Raw genomic sequence first — 23883 nt, forward strand, 5'->3', positions numbered from 1 at the left:
TCACCAGAAATGCTTTTCTCCCTCACTGTCTTGGGCATGGGCCATTTATGTGTCAAAGAAAGAGCACTTTTAATATTTTCTTATTCTAACTTTTAAGAGACAAGTTTACATTACATCCTAGATTCATGTAACAGACCCCAGCCCTTCACTCCAACTTTCAGAATTATTTCAGATACCTCCTCTTTTAATTCTTCTCCAGCCTTCTTGAGATATAATTGACAAGTAGAATTGAATATATTTAAAGTGTATAACGTGATGATTTGATATAAGTATACTTTGTGAAATTGTTACCACTATCGGGTTAATTAACACATCCATCACCTTATATACTTACTTTTTTTCTTGTGGTAAGGACACTTAAGACCTACCCTCTTAGCAAATTTCAAGCATATAATTTATGTTATTAACTATAGTCACCATGCTGCATGTTAGATAGCCAGCATGTACTCACTTTATAACTGAAGGCTTTAACTGTTTGACCAGCATCTGCTGTCCACTCCTCCACCTACCCCCAAATCCACCATTCTACTCTATTTCTATGAGTTTGATGTTTTTTTTAATTTAGATTTCACATGTGAGTGAGGTTATTTGTCTTTCTCTGTCTTGTGTATTTCACTGAGCACAATGTCTTCTAGTTTCATTTATATTATGGCAAATGGCAGGAACTCCTTCTTTCTCATGGCTGAATAATATACCATTTTGTATGTACGTATGTCTACGTCACATCTTCTTTATCCATTCATCCACTGATAGACACCTAGCTTGTTCTGTAACTTGGCTATTCTGAATAATGTTACAGCGAGCATGGGGGAGCAGATATCTCTTCAGAAGGTACTAATTTTGTTTACAAATTCAAGAGTGGAATTGCTGGATCATATGGTAGTTCTAATTTTAAGTTTTTGAGGAATTACCATACTGTTTTCTAAACAGCTATAGCAGTTTATATGCCCTCAAACAGTGCCCAAGGGTTCCCTTTTCTAAACATTCTCCCCACCATTTGTTACTTTTTGTTTCTTTTATAAGACCATCTAACAGATCTGAGGTGATTTGCACTTCCATGGTGATTAGTAATGTCGATAACCTTTTCATTTACCGTTTTACCATTTGGATGTCCTTGGAAAAATATTTATTCAAATCCATTGCCCATTTTTTAAATCAGTTGAATTCCAGCTATTGAGTTGGATAGGTTCTTCAAATATTTCAGATATTAACCTCTTGGATACCTTATTTGCAAATATTTTCTTCCATTCCATAGGTTGTCTTTTAATTTAGTTCATGGTTTCATTTGCTGTGCAGAAGCTTTTTAGTTTAATGTAGTCCCGCTTGTTTATTTTTGCTTTTGTTGCCCTTGCTTTTGGTATTCATTCCAAATAGTCATTGTCAAGACCAACATCAAGGATCATGCCGCCGATGGTTTCTTCTAGGAATTTCATGGTCTCAGTTGTTATGTTCACATCTTTGATTAATTTTGAGTTGATTTTTATGTATGGTGTAAGAAAGGGGTCCAGTTTCATTCTCTGGCATGTGGATTTTTCCGTCCCTTCACTTTCATTGTCCCTAATTCTGAATTGAATCTCTTGTAGGCAACATATATATAGTTGGCTCTTGTGTTTTTATTCTTTCAGCCTCTCTATGTGTTTTGATTGGAAAATTTAATCTATTTACACTGAACATAGTTATTGATAGGAAAGTACTTAATGCCATCTCATTAATTGCTTTCTGGCTGTTTTGCAGTCTTTTTCTCTTTTCTTCCTCTCTTGTTGTCTTCCTTTGTGAATTAATGATTTTCCAGAATGTTATGCTTTGCTTGTCTCCTCCTTATCTTTTGTGTATTTACTGTAGGTTTTTGTATTGTGGTTACCATGAGGCTTATATAAAACATCTTGCAGTTATAACAGTCTATTTTAAGTTGACAAAAACTTAACTTTGATCAAATACAAAATCTACCCTTTCACTTCCCCTCTACATACAAACATTCCATGTCTTTTTTTTTAAATTAGAATATAGTCAGTTTACAATGTTGTGTCAATTTCTGGTGTACAGCCTAATAGTTCAGTAATACATATATATACTTATATTTGTTTTCATATTCTTTGTCATTATAGGTTATACAAGATATTGAATATAGTTCTCTTGCTATACAGTATAAACTTGTTGTTTATATACTTTATATTTAGTAGTTAGTATTGTAAGTCTTGATGTTACAGTTTATGGTTTTTTTATATTGTGTATTCATCTCCAAATTATGGGGCTATATTTAATACTTTAGTTATTTAACCTTTATACTACAGTATACTATAATACAACACCATGTTACATTGCAGATTATTCTAAATTTGACTATATACTCACTTTTATCAGTGTTTTTCACTCTTTCATGTTTTTGTGTTATTAATTTAATACCCTTTGTCTTAGTTTGAAAAACTCCTTTCAGTATTGCTTGTAAGTCAAGTCTGGAGGTGTTGAATGTCCTCAGCTTTTGTTTGTCTGAGAAAGTCTTTTTCTCGCTTACATTTCTGAAGTACAGCTTTGTCTAGTAAAGCATTCTTAGTTGTCATTTTTTCCCCTGTAGTTTGAGTGTATAATTCCATTCTTTCCTGACCTACAAGTTTTCTACTCAGAAATCTGCTGACAGCCTTATGGGGGATTTCTTTCTACATGAGGAATGTTTTATTCTTGCTGTTTTTAAATTTCTCTCTCTGTCTTTGATTTAAAAGTTTCATTATATTATGTTTTGAAGAAAATTTCCTTGGGCTGAAATTATTTGAGTACCTGTGAGCTTCATGAACTTGAAAGTTCCAGTTCTTCCTCATATTTGGGAAGTTCTCAGACATTATATCTTCGATAAGATTTTAGTCCTTTCTACCTCTCTTCTCTTTGGGGAACTTTAATAATGTGTAAATTATTTTGCTTAATGTCATCTCAAATTTTACATAGTTTTTTTTCACTCTTGTTTATTCTTTTGTTGTTGTTGTTATTTTCTCCTCTGACTGGATAATTTCAAGTGACCTGCTTTTGAGTTCATGAATTGTTTCTCCTGCTTGATCAAGTCTGTTGTTAATGCTCTCTATTGCATGTTTCATTTCATTCATTGTATTCTTCACCTTCAGAATTTGTTTGGTTCTTTTTATGATTTCTATCTATCCATTAAATTTTTGTTTGGTTTTTGTATGTTTTTCTGATTTTGTCAGATTTCTTTCTGTATTTGTCTCATAGCCCATGGCCTTCCCTTTAAACAACTATTTTTAATTTTTATCAAGCAAATCACAGATATCCATTTTTTGGGGGTGTTGATTACTGGACAATTATTGTGTTCCTTTGGTGGTGTCATGTGTCTTTGATTTATCGTATGTTTGGAAGTCTTGTGTTGCTGTCTTTGTATTTAAAGAAATAATCACCTCCTCTAATATTTACTAGATAGGCTTCGGGAGAGAAAAACTTGTTAGCATTACTGGGAATTCTGAGGCTTTCTAGATCTTTTCCATGGGTTTGCCTGAATTATTAAATTTGCATGACTTTCTAGATCTTGTAAAGTCAGGGGAGATACTGACAGTCTCCCATTTGCTTTTCTCTGGAGTGGTGCTAATACTTAAGTTTGTGTGCTTGCTCTCAGTGCCACAAAGTGGGGCTGGCTTTATGTGCATAGTAACTACCTGTCTGCAAAGGCTTGGAACTTGCATAGACTCCTTGCACAGGGAGCTGGCCACATGTTACGAGGTGTGTGGGTGAGTGATGTGGCATGTTGGGGGTGCCCATGGGCTAATGCCAGGGGATCTGAAGGTGAAGCGTCCCCAGAGCTTTATGAGCAAGCTTCTTGATGAACTCCATGAAGTAGTTATCAAGATACACATCCTTGATGCTCTCTTAGAGCTCTGGCTACTGTTATCCCAGCCCTTTCCCACCCGGGGTCGTGCAGCTCATCTCAGTATTCCAGATGGGGAAACAAAAAAGGGGGCCTTTGGGGCAGCATCCTGCATAGCTGAGGAAGCTGGGCTGTCACCTGCATGCTCTCATTTTACCATGTGGGCAAAATCGCAGGCAAGACGTTCCTTTTTTGCACAAGTTATTTTAAGTCAAATAAGTTTTATCTTTGATATAAAATTTGCATTTTGAATTGCTTAGTGTGAACTTTTAGAACTCAACAGTGTTAATATTGGAGTCCAGAATAAAATCCTTAGTTAGTTCAAGTGAGGAGATAGTCTTTAGTGGCAGAGATGAGGCACTAGGCTGGGAGCTAGGTGATGCAAGGAAAATGAAACTCTTCCTCTTACCCTCTTGGGTGCATAGAATATGGAATGTTTTCATTCCAATGGTGTGTTGGAAATTCTCCACTGGACTCTTAGACATCCACAAAATTACTTTCGCCCCTAGGCAATTGTCAAAATTGGTGTTCTTTGTGGGGCAAATGGTAGAAAACTGTTATTCTGCTGTCTTGCTAATTTTTCAGCTTCCAGATACTTCCTGTTTTTTAACTTTTGGTAAGATGGACTCTGAGCCTGGACATTGGCGTTATGGAGACCTTTCACTTACGCTGTGAAATTGGAATATTCATTTACTCCTGTAGATCTCAGTTTCTTTATGTTCAAAATGCTTAAATACTTTATAGAGTTATTGGGAAGATTATAAAATAGATATTTATACATTAAATTATTTCTAGAGTGAATATAGTTCAGTTGTTAAGAATACTGGCTGTGGAGTTAAATAGATGTACACTCAAATTCTGTTGTAAGAATTGGATGACATCTTGATAATAATTTGTCAAGCTTTAAGGTACAGAGCTGTTATACAATAAATGATGAATTATCATTATTATACTATTTTCCAGTTGCTCTAGGTTCTGTATCTTTATGTGTAGAATTATTGTTTCTCATGTTCCCTTTACAAATGAAAATTCAGCTGCCTCCTCTCTGCCACCAAAAGATCATCTACCTGTTTGGATTAATTGAGGATTTCCTTCTTAACTCCAATATTAACAGTGTTGAGTCACAAAAGGCTCATAGCAAACAATCTAAAATGTGAATTTTTATATTAAAGATAAAATGCATTGACTTATAAAATACCCCTCTTTGGTAAACTTCAAAATTCTTGATAATTTGGGAGAGAGGGCTTTTTTTTTCCCTGACAGTGAAAAATTTACAGTTCATATTTGAGCACATCAGAAATGTCAATATGCCAAGATTTTCAGGTAAAGTGACAAGTAACGATTTTTGCTGTTGATTTCATTGATTTTTCAGGTAGATTTAAAAATGATTTTCATTTTACAGATGGTACTATTAATTCATGAAGAGCACAAATTGTTTGTCGATGATTTAGCAGCAAGTTTGTTTGTAATCTATGAAAAACACAGTTGGACGTTTTCTAACATCACCTTTTGTTGGGAAACAAATATGATATAATCTATAGTGAGCAGATGTGCAAGACATAATTTTAGCTTTGTTGGCATACTCTTTTTTTAATGTGTTGCTATGAAATCAGTGATGTCTAAAACTACCATACTGCCTTGGTTCTAATTAAAAGGACCAGTGGTCTATGAATATTAATATGAGAGAGTCCAAAGAACAAAGAACTCACAGATGAAATCAATGGAGAAAATAGAAAAACAAAAAAGAAGCTATGAATAATCGGTAGCAAAAAGGTATTAACTGTACACCAGGCATGGTGTTGGGTGTGCACATTAGAAGGCAGTTGCAATCACTTAGATTAGAATAAGAATACAGATGCTTTAGACTGGGATACTAGCCTTGGTGGTCCTGAGGGGAGTCAGAATCTGAACCTGTTTTGAAAGGTGAGTTTGAATTGAATGTGGATTGTCAGAAAAAGTATGCCTCCAAGGTTTGTTTGGCAGTATAAACTGGAGGGATTGGCTTGCCATTTGCTCAGGAGTAGAAGACACAGAACAGTTTGGGGATGGAGTGGAAATCTGTATTGCAAATTTGAACACATTAAATGTGAGATCTTTTTGATTACTGAAGTAGTTATCTGGTAAGCCATTAGACATTTGAGTCCAGAATTAAGACAAGAGGCATAGGAAGGAGGTATAGATTTCCAGAATTAAGACAAGAGGCGTAGGAAGGAGATATATTGTCATATAGATGTTAAAGCCAGGAAACAGGAGAGATTACAATGTTGGGAAAGTCAAATGGGAGAAAAAAAAGAAGAGATTCAACAGACTCAAGGCTCAGCCTGAGGGTCACTTAAAAATTTGGAGTTAAGTAATAAGCAAAATCCAAAAGGAGATATGAAACAGTACCTACATGTGAAAAATTGCAGAAAATCCAGGTGAAAGTAACATGCAATAAACCTATGAGAAAATAGCCTAGCTAAGATAACATTCCATAAAAATTTCTGGGCATCTCCTTTCCTACTCTCATCCCTATTTATTCAATCTTAAGATAAAACATTTGTTCATAACAATGACAGATTGAGTTCTTTAAATTTGGATCCGATGAATGTGAATAAGAACACACAGGCATGTGTTGAGATAGACTGAGTCTATACCAGATATGATAAGTGTAAACATGATATTCAGTTGACCTCAGTACCCCACACTCTAACAGACACTAACACAAGGATTTGTGCCTTTTTTGGGAGCTAGGGAAAACTACTCCACATTTTTCTATAAGGAGGTTGATTTTTTTTCCTTTTAAGGGCTTCTTCCTTCACTTAACATATTCATTAATCTTTATTTACTTATTTATTTTTAATTTGTATTTTTTAAAAATGATACCTATTAATTGACTACAGAGATTTTTCTCCATGCAATGTGCTCTACTAGATCCTGGCTGTCTGACTTCTATTTCAACAGGTAATCTCTTGGTTTCCTGCTGGTGTAGCACAACTGTATAATCTTGGTTTTTTGTATCTGTGACTACATTTTGCAGGTCAGTGCCAAAGGGAGGGATTTTGACCTTGTTGGCTAAAAAGTAAATTTCGGATTGGAATCAAAGCTAAGTTATGATTTCTTTCATTGGGCAGAAACTTGCTAATATATTTCCTATGTGGCAAAGTTAAATGTGCTTCCTGTTTATAAATTCAGTGAGTTTATAGTTTGTAAACACATTGATGTCAATATCATAGGAAAGACCAGATTATCAAATTGGTAAATGCAACACTATAATCTTTCTGAGTGGGCAGAGCCACAAGGTTAAAGCAATCTGCATTCCTGCTTCTTCAGGGAAGCTTTTTTGTGCTTTGGTGAGTGAAAAAAAAAAAACTTTGGTTGTATTAAGCCACTGAGATTTGTGGTTGTTTGCTACCCAAGCAAAAGCTGTTTGATCCCAACTAATTCGAGTGGTTAAAGAAGCTAAGGGAAGACTGTATCTTTGTGACTGCTAGAGTCACAGGGATTTCTTAAAAAATCAAAGCACTGACTTAAAGCTAGATGCAAATAGACAATCTTGCAAACTGGGGGAAAATTATTATAAAATTGAAGGCATGCTACGTGGGGCCTGGTACTGCCGATTTGACATGAAATACTTTTTATTCCCTTTTAGCATTTACTTTATCTTCTACTGAAACTCCAATGTCACACTTAGGAAAGGAGAAATGCATATCAGAGGCATAAAAATAGAATTCTCTCCTTGAGTAGATACCACCTGCTCTATGCGTAGTCTCGCATTCTCTTTTTTTAATTTTAACACATTACTTTTGACAAGATTTTTCTATCTGTGGAAGGCTGTCAATGAGAAAAGTGGATCTGCTTTATTCTGGGGAAATTCTATTAGTAATGATAGTCACAGATGAGCAACAGGGTGATCAAATAATGCTCGTGGACTAGCAGAGTGATTAAAGAATCAATCGTTGGCTCCTGGAGAATTTTACCGCTCTCTGTAAAATAATTTAAAATGTACTGAGGAATAGATTTTTATTTTGAAAACTCTTCAATGTATAGCAAACTGAGCTATACACACGTACACACACACACACACACACATATATATGTATAGAAATAATTAATAACTTAGGAAGAGTTTGATAACACAGAAACTGTCATATTGTGATCTTGGTCAAACGCTGTTGGCTTTAATTTGCCTGGGCAGTGAGAACATAGATTATTAAAAAGCTGCTATCTCCATGTGATTATTTACTACAAAGTTAGAAAAACTAAATAACTAAGATTTGCATTTTAAAATTATTTCAAAATGTTATGAGATTTCCAGCTCAATACACCTGGAATCCATTTGTGGTATATTTACCAAATATTCATGCCTCCTGAATGGTTTGGAAGACCTCTGCCTGCCAATCGTCTCAAGTAGCTTAACTTTTAACTGATTATATTTCACTAGGGAAACAGAGTAATATTAAATTGTGGTGCCACTTGTGGTTGAAAAAGATAGAGAAGGTGACTTAGGGATACGCAATTTTAATTAGTGGGCTTATTTTTATATATTTCTGTAGTATTATTGTACTTGTGTCATGTATAGATGAATGAATGAACGCTTGAAGCAATTTGAATATGTTTAATAAATTGACGTATGTTTTCTAAATTGAGACACATTTGTAAAATAATCACTATGAGTTGAATGTCTGTGTTCCCTCAAAGTTCATATGCCAAAATCCTAAACCCACCCGAAACTGATGTATTGTGACTGACTGTACTTCAGTGGTGTTTTCAATGGTGTTTTAACGGTGTTAAGGGGTGGAATCTTTTGGAGATGTTTGGGTCTGGAGGGTGGAACCTTCAAGAATGGATTAGTGTTCATCTAAAAGAGACCCCACAGTGCTGCCCTAGTCCCTTCCACCATGTGAAAACCCAGTGAGAAGGTACCAGCTATGAGCCAGGAAGATCTTCACCAGAACATGACCATGCTGGTGCCTTGAACTTGGACTTCTAGCCACCAGAACTGTAAGAAGTACATTTCTGTTTTTTATGAGCTACCTAGTCTCTGTTATTTCATTACAGCAGTCTGAACGGACTATGGAAATAATATTTCACAGAACTCTCTGAACATCTTCTTAGGATCTGAACACAGAACTTATGTAAAGTTAATCTTCTACTTTTCAATAATGTCTTAGAGATTCCATCTTAACCTTGGAACCCTCTTGGGTTGATGAAATCCAAAAAGGATTTAAAACTAGCTTTGCAGCACTCTCCATTAAAAAATTGCTCACTTCTAAGATGGAATCAGTGTTGTAGATTGAATTATTGGTCCCTATGCTTTACTTTTCTCTGTATGCATTTCCTTTGTGTTGTAAATTTGCAGTTGATGTCACAAAGAGTAGATTCTATTTCTTTATACTTTGAATTAGGATTCTGCCATATAACTTGCATCGGTCAATGACCAGCTAGTGGATGGGACACAAGTAGGGACTTTAAGTGTCATCATGATTGGGTCTTTCCTTTTGTGACTGCAATCACTTGGATAAAAACATGTCTTTCTTAGGCCACTGGTTGAAGGAGGGAGAAAGGCATGTAGAAGAGATGCCAACTCTCAGATCTGCGATGTTCAGAGTTCAGCCAGGACAAGCTGGTACAGAGCCACCCCAGTACATCCATGAGAATAAGTGTTGCATTGCTTTAAACCCTTGTGTGTTAGGGTTATTTTATCACACAGTGTAATGGTCACTGACTAATAAAATCAGGAATGTCATCGTTTTTAGGAAATTAGAGCTGGACCATTTATCTGGAGTAAGTTGAAGATTCCTAAGATGGCAGAGAATCTACTATCATTTCTTACTACTCTATTTCCATGTGAGAACCCAGAGGGAAATATTAAAAAAAAGGCCATGCTCATTTTACCATTTTTGCTCATAAGCACCAATATTTACTTCCTGTGTTCTAGACGTGGATTCTTTTCTACCTTGATACATCAGACCTGAAAATCCTCTCCAACTTTTTAACATGTCTGACAGAACTTTAAAAAACTCCCAGATACTTTTTTGAAATATCTGGATTTTACTACCTGTCCTTTGACTTAAGATATCTGTCTGATTCCTTTAGTCATATGTAATAGATACTAGCTACACTTGAAGGTAGCCATTGCTGGGCTATAAAATAAGGCCATCATGTAGATCTAATACTATAATCTATTGCACTAGTTTCTTACTTTCCTTACATTTAAACACCTCAAATTACCATCTGGGTCCCTGGCCATATCACCTGGTGATTTTTAAAGATCTATATTTCTTTTCATTTTATCCACATCTCATCATCCAAACTCCAGCAGATAATCTGTTGCTTATAAGGCATCTACGTCCTAAGTCTTAGTCTACAATCTAAGATGCTACACAGTTAAAGCATTTTTAAGTCCCAAGGCTGGCTCTAGGAAGATAAAAATAAAAGTGCAAAAAAAAAAAAAAAACCTAATAATTTTACATTAGAGAAAGTATAGCTGAAGCAGATCCAAGAAGAGAAAAAAGAGGAACTAAAGTGATCAAAGTCAGAAGAGAAATGCTTGCCATCTGCCTCCCAGATTTACTGCGAGCACACCTTGTGACTCACTTGTGGGTTTATGTGGATGTTTCTGTGAGAATTGTTGTAAGATATATAAGGTGAGCAAATGGAAAAGCAGAAGGCTATCCAAATGCATTTGAGCTACCGTCCTTTAGTGAAAGCTGGCTTATTTAAAAAATTTCGATTCTTGTCAGGGGAAATCCTGGCAGTAAGACTCCAAAACCACTATAAATTTATTTCACTTTACACAAAGCTTTTCTTTAACAAAACAAGATATATAACTGTACAACTTTATTTTGTGGTAGGCTTTAAATTATTTCAATCAAATATAGGTATATTTCAATAATTCCAGTATATAAACTTTGAGTATTTGCACATTTTTAATCATCAGAGGCAGTTTCTGAAATCATTATATATTATATTTCAAAACAGTAAATTAAGCATGTGCAGTTACTTTCAGAATGCAGAGAAATATAGATCATCTTGGGGCCAAGCCTGTAATAGAACCATTCATTGCTTTAAGCTCTCACTAAACACAATTATGATTTTGTTTGTTTGGGATTTTATGTTTCTCCAAGAAATTAATGGTTAATATGGTAATGAACACCCACAGGAAAAAAGATATATTTACAGACTCTTTTAAAAAATCGTTTTCTTCCATAGTTTTTAAAGACAACTTTTTAGAGCAGCTGTAGGTTCACAGCAGAATAAAGTGGAAGGAACAGAGATTTCCTATATACATCTTCACTACCCTCGAGCATACACAGCCTCCCCCATTTTTAATATCTCCATCTTTTAAGTTAATGTTCTTTTTATTAGGAAAAAAAAAGGCAAAAGTTTACATCTTGGAATGGACATGAATTGCAATGTCTTGAACAGCAATGTTGATGGTTGTGCTCAAGTCCATAGCCACAGCCTACTTTGCTGGCTCCAAGTCATGGTTCAGAAGTTTCTAAAAACTGAGTCCAAAGATGTTGCCTTAATAAAGGTTTCTTTTCAAAAATTTGTGTGAAGGGTGACCACCTGACACCCATTTTGCTCTAGCGAGATGCATACGACGCTAAACCAGCACACACCAGCCTGCCACGTGGTGCTACATACTCACAACTGGTGAACCTACATTGACACATCATAATCATCCCAAGTCCAAGGTTTACCTTGGTGTTGCATATTTTATGAGTTTGCACGAGTTTCTGATGGCGTGTATCCATAATTCCAACATCATACGAGTATTTTCACTGCTCTAAAATGCTTTGTGAACTTCATAAATGCTTCTCAGTCTCTTCCCTGCCCTTAGGTAGGACAGCATGGCTAGAACAAGCCAGAGTTGGATATTTCCCTTCCTCCAGGTCTGTTATGCTCTGGTAATAACCAACAGGTTAGGGTTTGGTTAGTTTCTCCTGAAAGGAGACGTTAAAAAGAACAGAGTGCTCTGGTGTATTTCAAAATAGTTCCTTTTTCCCTCCTCCTGTTGGAAGTATGAGGAAACTTTTCTCCTGTATTTACCGTGTGGTCCTGCTCAGTCTCCTGGAGGTGACTCTCAAGTTATTGTGGAGGTCCCACTATGAGTGGGTCCCCTTGGAGTTTTTAACTCTCAGGTGTGTCTGCAGCTTGTATCCAGGAATTAGTTAATTGCAGTTTGGGTTTTCCTACCCCAGTCTTTGTTCCTATGTCAGTTTCTGCTTGTGCCTCTCTGCTCCACAAGCCGTGATTCAGTCTTGACCTGTCTGTCCCTCTACTCTTGAGGGCAGTGGTTTTCCCTGCACCCCCCACCTTTAACAGATCCCAAAAGAATTGCTGATTTTTCAGTCTGTTCAGCTTTTACTTGTCAGTAGGATGGAGTGGAGATTTCCAAGCTCTTTTTGTGTGGAACCCTGTTTACAAACTCTTCGAATACAACATCATATTGAAATATTATATCTATAAATATAAATAGGCACAGATCCTAGAGGTAAAGCTTGATGTGTTCTCATTAAGTGAATGCACCTGTTTAACCAGCGCCCAGGTCAAGAAACAAAACATTACTAACAACCCGGACACATCTCTCGTTTACCTTTTCAAGTAGCCCTGTAACTACACCTTCACCAAGAGCAAACACAAGTAACAGAAGTACATTTTTTGGGAAATTATTTCAAAATCAAATTTTCTGAAGTTTACTTTTCCAGTAAACAAAGAACCTCTTTACCTTATGGAAATGGAACAAGGGGGTAGATGTCAGAGTTGGCTAGTAAATTTCACTTTATTATTTTCCCATCGTGGTGTTATTTTTTTTTTTAATATCCTCACTTTCTTTGGCACTCCTTCCATCAAAAGGCAGAATCCGTGTTTCTTCTGTTCGAATCTGAATGACTTTGACTATGGAGGAAGAGACTCTAAGCACCTCTGAGGCTAGATATGACAGAGCTGCTATTTAATTACCTTGGGTGATTTATGCTGAAACATAATCACCAACCTCTGAGAAAGTCAAGCAGCCACATGAAGAAGCCCACCCATGGAGATGTTCCAGTCAACAGCAGAGGAGGTCCCAGATGATAGCCAGCCTCAACCACAAGAGAAGTGAAGAAAGACATTGTGGTGATGCCAACCCAGCCCCCATTTCACTATTAAAGCATGTGAGACTCTGAGTGAGAATCACTTAGCTGAGCAGAGTCAATCTTTAGAAACAAACAATTAAAATAAATTGGTAACTGTCTTTTAGGTCGTTACTTCTTGGAGGTGATTTATTTCACAGCAATAGTAACTTAACTGATTTTTGTACTGGAAAGTGTTGTAACAGCAACTTAGAACATGTGTCATTGGCTTTGGGACAAAGGAACGGCTGGAAAGGTGTTATGGAGGGTTTTGGTGAAAGCTTCAAGGGCCATGAGGAGAGGCTAAACAGAAGTCTAAAGTCATGAGGTGAGCATGGGGGCTTAAGGGACAGTGATGAAATGATTTGAGAAGCCAGAAGAAGGAGGACCTCACTGGCAGAAAGTTTGGTGGACACTATCATATATGATAACATGGAAAATAGGAAATGTGCCCGAGGAACTTGAAAATCTAAGATGATTTCCAGGAAGAGAGCAAAGCCATACCACATGGCTTTTTCTAGTTGAATGCATTACACATAAGAAGGGAGAGGTGAGAAACAAAAGGAATTGTATAGTAAAATTGGAACAACATCTAAAGAAGAGAGTTTTCTAAATTAAAAACGAAAAATGTTTTCTCACTCCTTTCCAGTTGGCAATAATTCTCCAAGAAAAAAGTAATAAAAAGCTTCCATGCCAAGGTCACATCCAGGGTAAGACTATAAAGTACTTTGTGAAAACTTCAAAGAAATATAAAGTAGTGCCTTATTGAAACTTTTAGAGAGATAAAAGGCCTTTTATGAATCTTAAGGGCATGTGTTGCAAATCCTCTTTGTAAACAATAGGGCTTCTAAGAATCTCAAGGGTGCTGTCCTATAGCAGTTTCATTGAGGGCTAAAGGTCCAGAAGGGCCTGTAATGGTAGTTATTTATAGCTGTGCATTTTGTCTAAAGGAATGAACTGTAAAACTTATAGAAAACCCACAAAGTTCTTAAGATATTGTTTTTCTGGGAAGCACCACCAACTTGGACAAAAAAGGAAAAAAAAGAGAAATATGAAATTAAAATAAGTCTTTGGATCCCCATAATTTCAGACAGTGAATCGGCTGAGACTGATTATTCAATTCAGTCTGTTTTCTTATGGGCAAAGGATGGATGGCTTTGTGGGTGGCATCAAGAGCTCAGAAAACGGAGCCACAATCCATAGACAATCACTCCCAGGGAGCAGCACTTGGCCCATGCACTCCAGTTCCCCCTTTGGGTCAGCAGTGTCTATTGCTATAATGCCTTAACACAATACTTGTGTACTGAGTTTATGTAGAACACATAACTTTTTCAGTTCGTAGGCCTTCAAGTTGAGAGCAGTTCTTACCCAAAAACCTGTTCCCAACAAACCCAAACCAAGAGCCGCAACTCAACTTGTTGTGACTTAGATGGCAAGTTTTTGGACGTTGAGTTCTGTCTGATGAGAGGTTTAAGCGGTCTTAGAAAGGGATTTAAAACTTGAAATTTATTTTGTGTTTTATGGAATCATTCAATCTGGCAGTATTACAGGATTTTAATTGACTAAATGCTTTCCCTTTCTCAAAGGGCCAAAATGCTTGCTTGGGAAAGAAAGATCATCAAATATATGGATTGATTTTGCATCATATAAGATGACAATTAAGTTTTATACCATCTGGATTTCCAAATGTTTTATGTGAGAGAGATGTGAATTATCTGTTGCCAGTGTGTAAACCATGACTGATTTATAACATAGTCCCTGAATTATTTAACACTGATCCCAGTAAGAGATGGAGATCTCTGTTCTCTACCTTTGCATACGGGTGGGTTTTGGCCATGGTGGGAAGGACATTGGACAGTTTCTTTCTGGTTCTTTTGCCGCACATGTACATGGACCGTGTTCTAAGGAAGCAAAGCAACCTACAACAAGAAGTGGTCGCATATGAATGTTTAGATGATGATCACAGAAAAGATCCCAGATGACAGCATCAACCACAAGACCTGACCAACGAAGCATCAGTAATGACAGCAGCGCCACCACCTACTGTAGCTGCCTGAGACTCTCAGCCAAGAACCACCTGGCTGAGCCCAGTCAACCACCACAACCATGAGAACTAGTAATAAAATAACTATTGTTGCTTTAAGCCACTAAGTTTTTGAATTATTACTCAATAGTAGTAACTAGAAATCTAGATATAAATATATATAAGACTTGAGCTCAATTTAGATATGCTTTAACAACAAAACTTGCTAATTGTTCTTTGCTAACAGTTCAGTTTTCAACAATCCATTTTGTCTTCTAATTGAGTCTCATTCTGCTTTGTATCAGAGGTCTTTGATGGTAGAAGATCAAGTAATTACAGAAATGACTAAAAATGGTTTTGGCATGGTTATTGATCATATTTGAGAATCCAGGTGAGGGGGAACCTGTAATCTTACATGTTAAAAAAATCAGTTCATATAACGAATGCTTCTTTCTTCCTAAGCAAGTTCTTTGGAGGAAAGCCTTACAGTAACGGGTGGAGGTTATTTGGAGCCATACAAAACTATTCCAGAACCTTTGACTCTGTTTATGTACTTTGAAACTCTTTATATATTAAAGCTTTGAGTCTCTTTATGTACTTATTTTACATGACTTTAAAAAATGTGACTTAGCGTTATTATGTTAACCCTTAGGTTCACTAAGAAATTATTATCAGAAGTTGTTTAACTTGTCTCCTATTTCTGATATATCAGTTCTTTGATTTTTCAGTTATTGTTTGATCTCAGCCAATTAAGATACCTAACTTCATTTTGTTAGCGTGTTAGAAGGTTGCCACTGCTCTGTGGTCAAATAGCTCATGCTGTGTTCTCTAAAAATGCTTTCTTTTTTGCTGTAAGTTGACCATTAACATGCAGTTTACAAATCATTTAAATTAATAAATCTACTGTTTTCCTTTGTGAATTAAATGCACTTTCATGTGGGTAGAAAGGAAAGTAAGCTCTAGTTCGAAGAGGCTCAGGATTTCACCCACAAAAAGTAATCTGGTTTTAAAGCCTCATTTAAGCTTTATCTGGCATTACAAAAGCTCAAAATCCTATAGACTCCTTTCAAGTAGAAAGTAGTGGAATTTCAATTTTGCTACATAGATTTCTCAGTGATGCTTGAAGTTTGATTTAACTAGATAAATGAATTAAAGGGTTGAAAATGGAAACGGAAGGAATGGATTTTGTGTGTGTATGTTGGATTATTCAATAGAAAAATTTGGATAGTAGTTGTACACCTTTACTAGAGAAAGAATTTGATTTAAATTCAAACACAGATCACTAGATACAGGAAATAACTTGCTGACAAATATTAAATACATTGGGAATAATTTTGCCTTGAAGGTTGTAAAACAGCTTCCCTTGGAAGTTAGTATTTTTCTATTCTAAACTAGAATATCTAGAAAGTTCTATCTTCTATGGACTTACAAGGATAAAATCCTAAATGAAAAGAAATGTATGTGCTCAGAGATCATTTAAGGTCTTCAATCATTATTGCTTGTATTCCATTTGAAATAATTTTGAAACCTATGCTCTCTATAATACATTTGTAAGTTTACAAATTTACATAAGTTTTCACCTGAAATTTTCCATTACAAGTTTAAATAGCTCCCAGGGATGTAATTTTGGTACATTGTAAACAACGGCATTCAAAAATAAAACTGTTACATCACTTTAAAAAATATAACCAGTGCAATCTAAATACCAGGTCAATTTGATATCTACCACCATTCAGGTTTAAACTGACAGTTTATTATTAACATTCAGAAGTTTACATTTTTCTTTCACCCTAAACATTATTTCTATTCTCCTCCCTCTAAAGATTTATATACAATAATTTAAGTCATAGTCAATCAATTTATCTGCTTAGAGTATCTTCATATATTAAAACATAATAAGTTTCAAATGTTAGTATAATTATTTTAATCCTACATATTTAATGTCTTTAATTGATCTTCCAATAATTCTTACATAGAAATTATAGATGTACAAATTAATGTACTTCTGTATATATGAATGCACATTTATATTGCAAATTTAAATTAAGCTTTTTTCTTGTGATAAGAACCAATGAGGCATTACATCTCTTTTCCAGATTTAGAAAACACTATATTATAATGATAACACAATTAATCAAAATAGATTATTTTAAAAGCTTGCTAAATAATTGTTAAGGGTAAAAAGTATAATTTTATTGGAAATAAATCTCTCAGTAAGATGAATCCTGATCAACATTTGCCATGTATTTAATAAAGGGTAAATTTCAAATCCATAAAAAAAAAATTAGTCTCCTGGCTAGCCTATTATTTTACTTATAGTTGATAAGAAATATAAATTATTAAATATTTGAAAAGATGAAATAAGATCAGGAGTGACTTGAATTTGACTAGTTACTTCATGATATTAATTGCTAAGATAATTTTTAACTATTTTCTTGAATAACATCTAACTTTTTAAAAATTACATAAAGATTTTTATCTTTCAGTTTTATTTATTTTATCCTAAGAATTTATACTTTCTAGTAAACATTTCAGTTACATTTAAAATAATTAGTATCTATAATCTATATCAATGTCAAAATACTGTTTCAGTTGTTAATGTTTTGTTCTTCAGATTTGTCCTAAGAGTGAGTGCTAAGAATAGCTAAAAATAATTGATAATGTGTTAATATGTGTGTGTGTGTGTGTGTGTGTGTGTGTGTGCATTTAAGTCTGAGGCTACTTCTTTGGTGTCCCAAGAATCTCTCTCTCAAAAAAGAAAAAAAAAAAGATGCAATATTTTTAAAATAATGGGAAATGGAAAAGGAAAATTGCTCAATGAAAATAGCTATTATTTGTACCACAACACTTTACAACGTCTTTATGAGCCAAATAGAAATAGAAATATGTGTGAAAGAGAGAAAAACAGGAGGTTCTATGAATTTAAGTTCATTATATAAAGAAAAGCTTTTTGGTTGGGTAGCCTAGAAGCTTTTACGTCTTAAAAAATGAGCCATAATAAGATTTCAAATGGCTAGAAGTTGTGTTTGTGTATGAAAATAGCTACACAGAACCCTGCTGACGATCCAACTGTGGAATACAAATATGAGTGTCGGTTAGGATTCTACAAACGCAAGGGTAAGAAATGATAGAAACCAGAAAGAAAGGAGTGTTTGGTGGCCATGAGATGGAGGTTTGCATTGAAAGTGATTTAGGATGTAAATTCGGAAAGTTGGATGCATGAGTTTGTGTGTGTGTGTGTGTGTGTGTGTGTGTGTGTGTGCGTGTGTATGGTGGGGACACAGGAAGGAGGGAGAAGTTGCCCTTTCTTAGATTTTCACTGAATGACTGAAAAAAATAATGGTCCTGTAAACTGAGATTGAGAACCCCTGGCATTAGGAAAATTTGAATAAAGTTTTGGGGGAAGATATTGAACTCTGACACCTTGAATCAACTGAGGGAAATCATTTTAATATATTCGGTATTCACCTGGTTTCTGAAATTGTGAGGAAAAGTCTGAACTGGTGACATACTATTAAAAGTCATCATAGTGTCCACTCGGGGGACCTAGAAGAAGCAGTCAAACTTACACACAAAAGGAGGAATGGGAAGATGGTAAGGCAGGGCCTGCAGGACAATGGAAGTCAAATATCAACCTGCCTTCTTTGGGGCTCTGGTTTTATATCATTAATCACTACCAGAACTCTGCTCACATTCCCTGCCCCTGACTCCAGTGTAAAATCCTAAAATTTAATTTGCTATTTTCCCATCAATAAAGTCTTTCTCTTCTGACTTTTCTTCACCTGTTGTGATTTTTCTTTCAGGTATCTAAGCTCCAGTCTCTTCAATTAATCCAACCTATTGCCTTCCTCCTCTTTCTTTCTTTCTTTTTTTTATATAATCTTTTATAGAAATATATATTGAAAATATTTTCTTCCAGTCTGACTTGCCTATTCATATTCTTTTTTTTAACATTTTTAGTTGATTTATAATCATTTTACAATGTTGTGTCAAATTCCAGTCATTCTAAGTGAAGTAAGCCAGAAAGAGAAAGAGAAATACCATATAAGATCGCTCATATGAGGAATCTAAAAAACAAAAACAAAAACAAACACACAAACAAAAAAGCAAAGCATAAATACAAAACAGAAATAGACTCATAGACATAGAATCCTCCTCTTTCTAATAACAGACCAGATATTAAGTTCAAGTCTGTTTTCCATGTCTACTGATTTGTTTTCAATGACCTCATCCCAAACTTTGCATATCTTTGTTGCCATCTGTTCTCCTTCTTTTCCCCATGATATTTTCTTCCATATTAATTATTCTAGTAAATCGTTTGGATCATGTCTGTTTCTGATTTAAAAACATTTGGATGAATCTAGGTTTTTCTTGAAAGATTATTTAAAAAGTCTCTTTGTATACTAACTAAAAATTGCTGGGGATTTGTTAACTTTTAAAAGATGTGCAAATTCTTTTTAGTTTGAATAACAACTTATAGACAAGAATGTTTGAACTTCGTCTTACTTTATACAATAGAGGAACATAAAACTAACTCATATTTAGACTAATAGCTTTCATGAACATATATTTTAAAATTCTGTGACAAAACATTAGCAAGTTAAATCCAACAATATATTAAAAATATACATCATGACCAAGTAAGATTTATTCTAGTCATGTATTTCTAGTTCAATCTAACAATCAAGTAATATAATTCATCATATCAAAAGGAAAAATAAGAAAAATCATATGATCATGTTAACTGCTGCAGAATAAGCACTGACAAAATCCAACATCATTCTTGATGAAATCTCTCAGCAAACTAAGAGTGGAGGAAAACATCCCCACTGGATAAAGAACACCTGTAAAACACCTGCAGTTACATTCATACTTAATAGTGGAAAAGTAGATGTTTCAGACTAAATTAACAGCAAGTCAGGGATGTCTTCTCTCATCACTCCTATTCAGTATTGTCCTGAAAGTCCTACCTAATGCTATAAGACAAGAAAGTGAAATTAAAAGTCTGCAGATTAAGAAGGAAGGAATAAAGTTTTCTTTGTTTACAGATGACATAGCTGTCTATGTAGAAAATCCCAAAGAATCAACCAAATATCTTCTAAAACTAATAAGTAAAATAGCAGGTTAATAGATAAAAATCAGTTGCTTTCCTACGTACCAACAATGAACAAATGGGAGTTTAATTAAAAACAGAATATCACTCACATTAACACCTAAAAATGAAATACTTAGGAATAAAGCTGACAAAGTATGTACGAGATCTACGTGAGGTAAAGTACAAAACTTGGATGAAAGAAATCAAAGAGGATGTAAGTAAATGGTAATACATTTCATGTTCAATATCGGAAGACTAGATATTGTTAATATATCAGTTCTGACCCAATTGATCTATATATTTAATACAACCCCAAAGTCTCAGCAAATTACTTTGTGGATATCAATAGACTAATTCTCAAGTTTATATGCAGAGACAAAATACCCCACATGGTAACCACAATATTGAAGTGCAGAACTGGAAGGCTGATTCTGCCTGGTGTCATACTGAGTATAAAACTGTAGTAATTATGAAGCGTGGTGTTTACATAAGAATAGATTAGTAGTTTAAAAAAAAGGATAGAGAGCCCAGATATAGATCCACATATGTATAATAAACTCATCTTAGACAAGGGAGTGAAGGCAATTTCATGTAGAATACTCTTTTCAACTAATGATGCTGGAACAATTGGACATCCTTATGCACAAACAAAAAACAAAACAAACAAAAAAGCCCCTTAATTTAGACAGAGTTCTTGCACAGAGACTCAGATTATACACCTTTCACAAAAATTAACTTAAAATGTTTCATAGACCTAAATGTAAAATGAGTACAAAACTATAAAACTCCTAGAAGACAACAGGAGGAAAAATAGGTGACTTTGGCTTTGGAAATGAGCTTTTAGTTACAATAACAAGAACACAGTCCATGAAAGAAAAAAATTGATAAGTTGGACATCATTAAAATAAAAACATGTAAATTCTGGGAAGAATGCTGTTAGGAGAAGGAAGAGACAAGCCACAGACTAGGAGAGAGTCTTTGCAAAATGCATATCTGAAAATAATTGGTATCCAAAATGTACAAAGAATTCTTAAAATGCAACAATAAGAAAAAAAAAATAACCTAATTAAAATGGGAAAGATACATAAACAGAAGTCTCACCAAAGAAGATGTACAGGAGGTAAGTAAACATGTAATAAAATGTTCAACGTTATATGTTATAAGCAAACTGCAAGGTAAAACAAAAAATTAGATACCACCACACACCTCATAGAAAGGCTGAAATTCGAAACATTAGAACATCAAATGCTAGTGAGGATGTGGAGAAACAGGAACTCTTATTCATTGCTGATGGAAACGCAAAATGGTAGAGCCACTTTGGAAGACAATTTGGCCTTCCTTACAAAAGCAAGCACATGTTTACCACATTATCCAGAAATCATGTTTCTTGGTATTTACCCAAATGAGGTGAAAACTTATGTCTGCACAAAACCTTGACAAATATCTTTTTAGTAGCTTTATTCATAATTGCTTAAACTTGGAAGCAACTGAGATGTCCTTCAATAGGTAAATAGATAAATAATGTGTGTGACACCTGTGCAATTAAGTATTCTTCAGTGATAAAAAGAAATGAGCTCTCAAGTCCCCCCAAAGACATGCATAAGTCCAAATGCAAATTTCTAGTGAAAGACGCTGATCTGAGAATACAGTAGATTCCAACTATATGATGTTCTGAAAAAAGCACAGCTATGGAGACAGTAAAAAGATCAATGATTGCCAAGATTTTAAGGATTGGGAGGAGAGGTGAAAATGGGGATTACAGGGGGTTTTCATGACAGTGAAACCTCTGTATGATGCTTGAATGGCGGATACAAGTCACCATGTGTTTCAAAATACGTAAAGTGTACAACACAAATAATGGACCCTAATGTAGACTTTTAGTGCTCATAAGAGTGTGTCAAGGTCATCTCATCAGTTACAGCAAAGGTACATATTCATGCTGTTGTTATTGATGAGGGAGACTGTCTGCCGGGGAAGTCAGGAGAAATGGGGGGAGGGGCACACGGGCATTTGCCAAACTTTCTGTTCAATTTTTAATATAAAACTGCTCTAAAAAGTCTACTAATTAAAAGAAATGTGATGCAGATGCCCAGCTGGAAATCTTATTAGCAAAGATGACAGATCCCATTGCTAGTCTTTCATGGACTTTACCCCACCACGCATGGAAACATTCTGAGTCTGTTTTTGGATATAATCCTAGATATCCATCTGCTTTGAGGCTTTGTATTAATATAATTAACTGTTACAAAGAGATGTATTGCTTTAAATATTATCTTGGCCAAAAAATTTTATCTTATTAATATGAAAACATGTACAATATTGAAGAATCACAAACACTCCAACACTCTTTCCTATTCCTTTCTATTTCTGTGGGGAAAAGAAAATACAGACTGAGATCATGTTTCTCTTTCATATTTTATTGGAAAATTCTGTTAAAAAGTTAGTGGAAAATTTTACCAAACTCTGTCAATAGTGATATGGAAAATGATGTGCTTTTTCTAGAATTGTTTATTACTTTTTCTCGATGTTTATTATGAAAAATTTTGAATATACAGAACAGCTGAAGGAATTTCCCACATATTTTAGTTGGCTATTGCTGCCATGAAAAATCTCAAAGGGTAGAGGTTTTGAACAACAGACATTTATTTCTCACAGTCTTTGAGGCTGAAAGTTCAAGATCAAGGTGCTGGCAGTTTCAGTTTCTTGAGAAGGATACATAGGCACTCTCCATACTTTCTGTTCAACACTTTTTAAACATAAAACTGCTCTAAAAAGTCTACTAATAAAATGTGATACATTTTTCTGTTCTTGGCTGTAGGTATTTGTCTTCTCCCTGTATCTTCACAAGGGCTTTTCCCTTCATCTGCATCCCTGGTACCTCTCTCTTCTCGTAAGGACATCAGACATATTGGATTAGGGCCCCACCTCAGGAACTCATTTAACCTGGATAACCTCGTATGTCCTATATGCCCTGTGTCCAAATTCAGTCACACTGGGGGTTAGAATTTCAATATATAATTTTTGGGGGATAGAATTTGGTCCATAATAACACAAAACACACATATACCTAAGACCTACCTTCTACAATAAATATTTTGCTATATGTTCTTCGTTACACACTCATACATCTGTACTTCCCTTTATCAGCCCATCAATTCATCTCACTCATTTTTTCACTTCAAGTTTACAGACATCAGTACACTTCACCGCTAATATCTCACCACACAAGTCACTATTTAGAGTTTGTTTTGCTTTTGCTTTTGTTTTCAAAAGGGATAACCCTACTTCCACTATTGATTTTTGACAAATACATACACCTGCATTACCTAAGCCCCTGTCAGATTTACAATACATCTATCACTCCAGAAAATTATTTCATGCCCCTAGAAAGAAGCAACTATTGTGCTGATTTTTAACAAATAGATTAGTTTTGCCTTCTGTAGACTCTATATAAGTAAAATGTGTGTGTGTGTGTGTGTTTATTGGATGTCTAGAAGGCTGCAGATTGTGACCCCGGGTCTACTACAGGTGGGTAATGGTCACGTGTGCTGAAGGACTGGTGAGGCTGAAGAGCTTGTGGGAGAGAAATGACCAATTAATTCATCAGATGTTCATCTTAAGTAGTACAAATGCAGTGTAGTCTCACCTAACAAAGTATCTCTCCCTAATAGCGTTGGCCTGACATCCTCTTGCTTCTCCTCATCTTCTGCTTCATGCTTCCAAAGATACTCTTGAGTAAGCATGGCATTCAGAACAGTTGCACACAGTGGTTAAAGAGGATTTTTTCCATACTTAAATACTT

This window comes from Camelus dromedarius, chromosome 1, assembly GCF_036321535.1.
Source record: "Camelus dromedarius isolate mCamDro1 chromosome 1, mCamDro1.pat, whole genome shotgun sequence".
Taxonomy (NCBI): Eukaryota; Metazoa; Chordata; class Mammalia; order Artiodactyla; family Camelidae; genus Camelus; species Camelus dromedarius.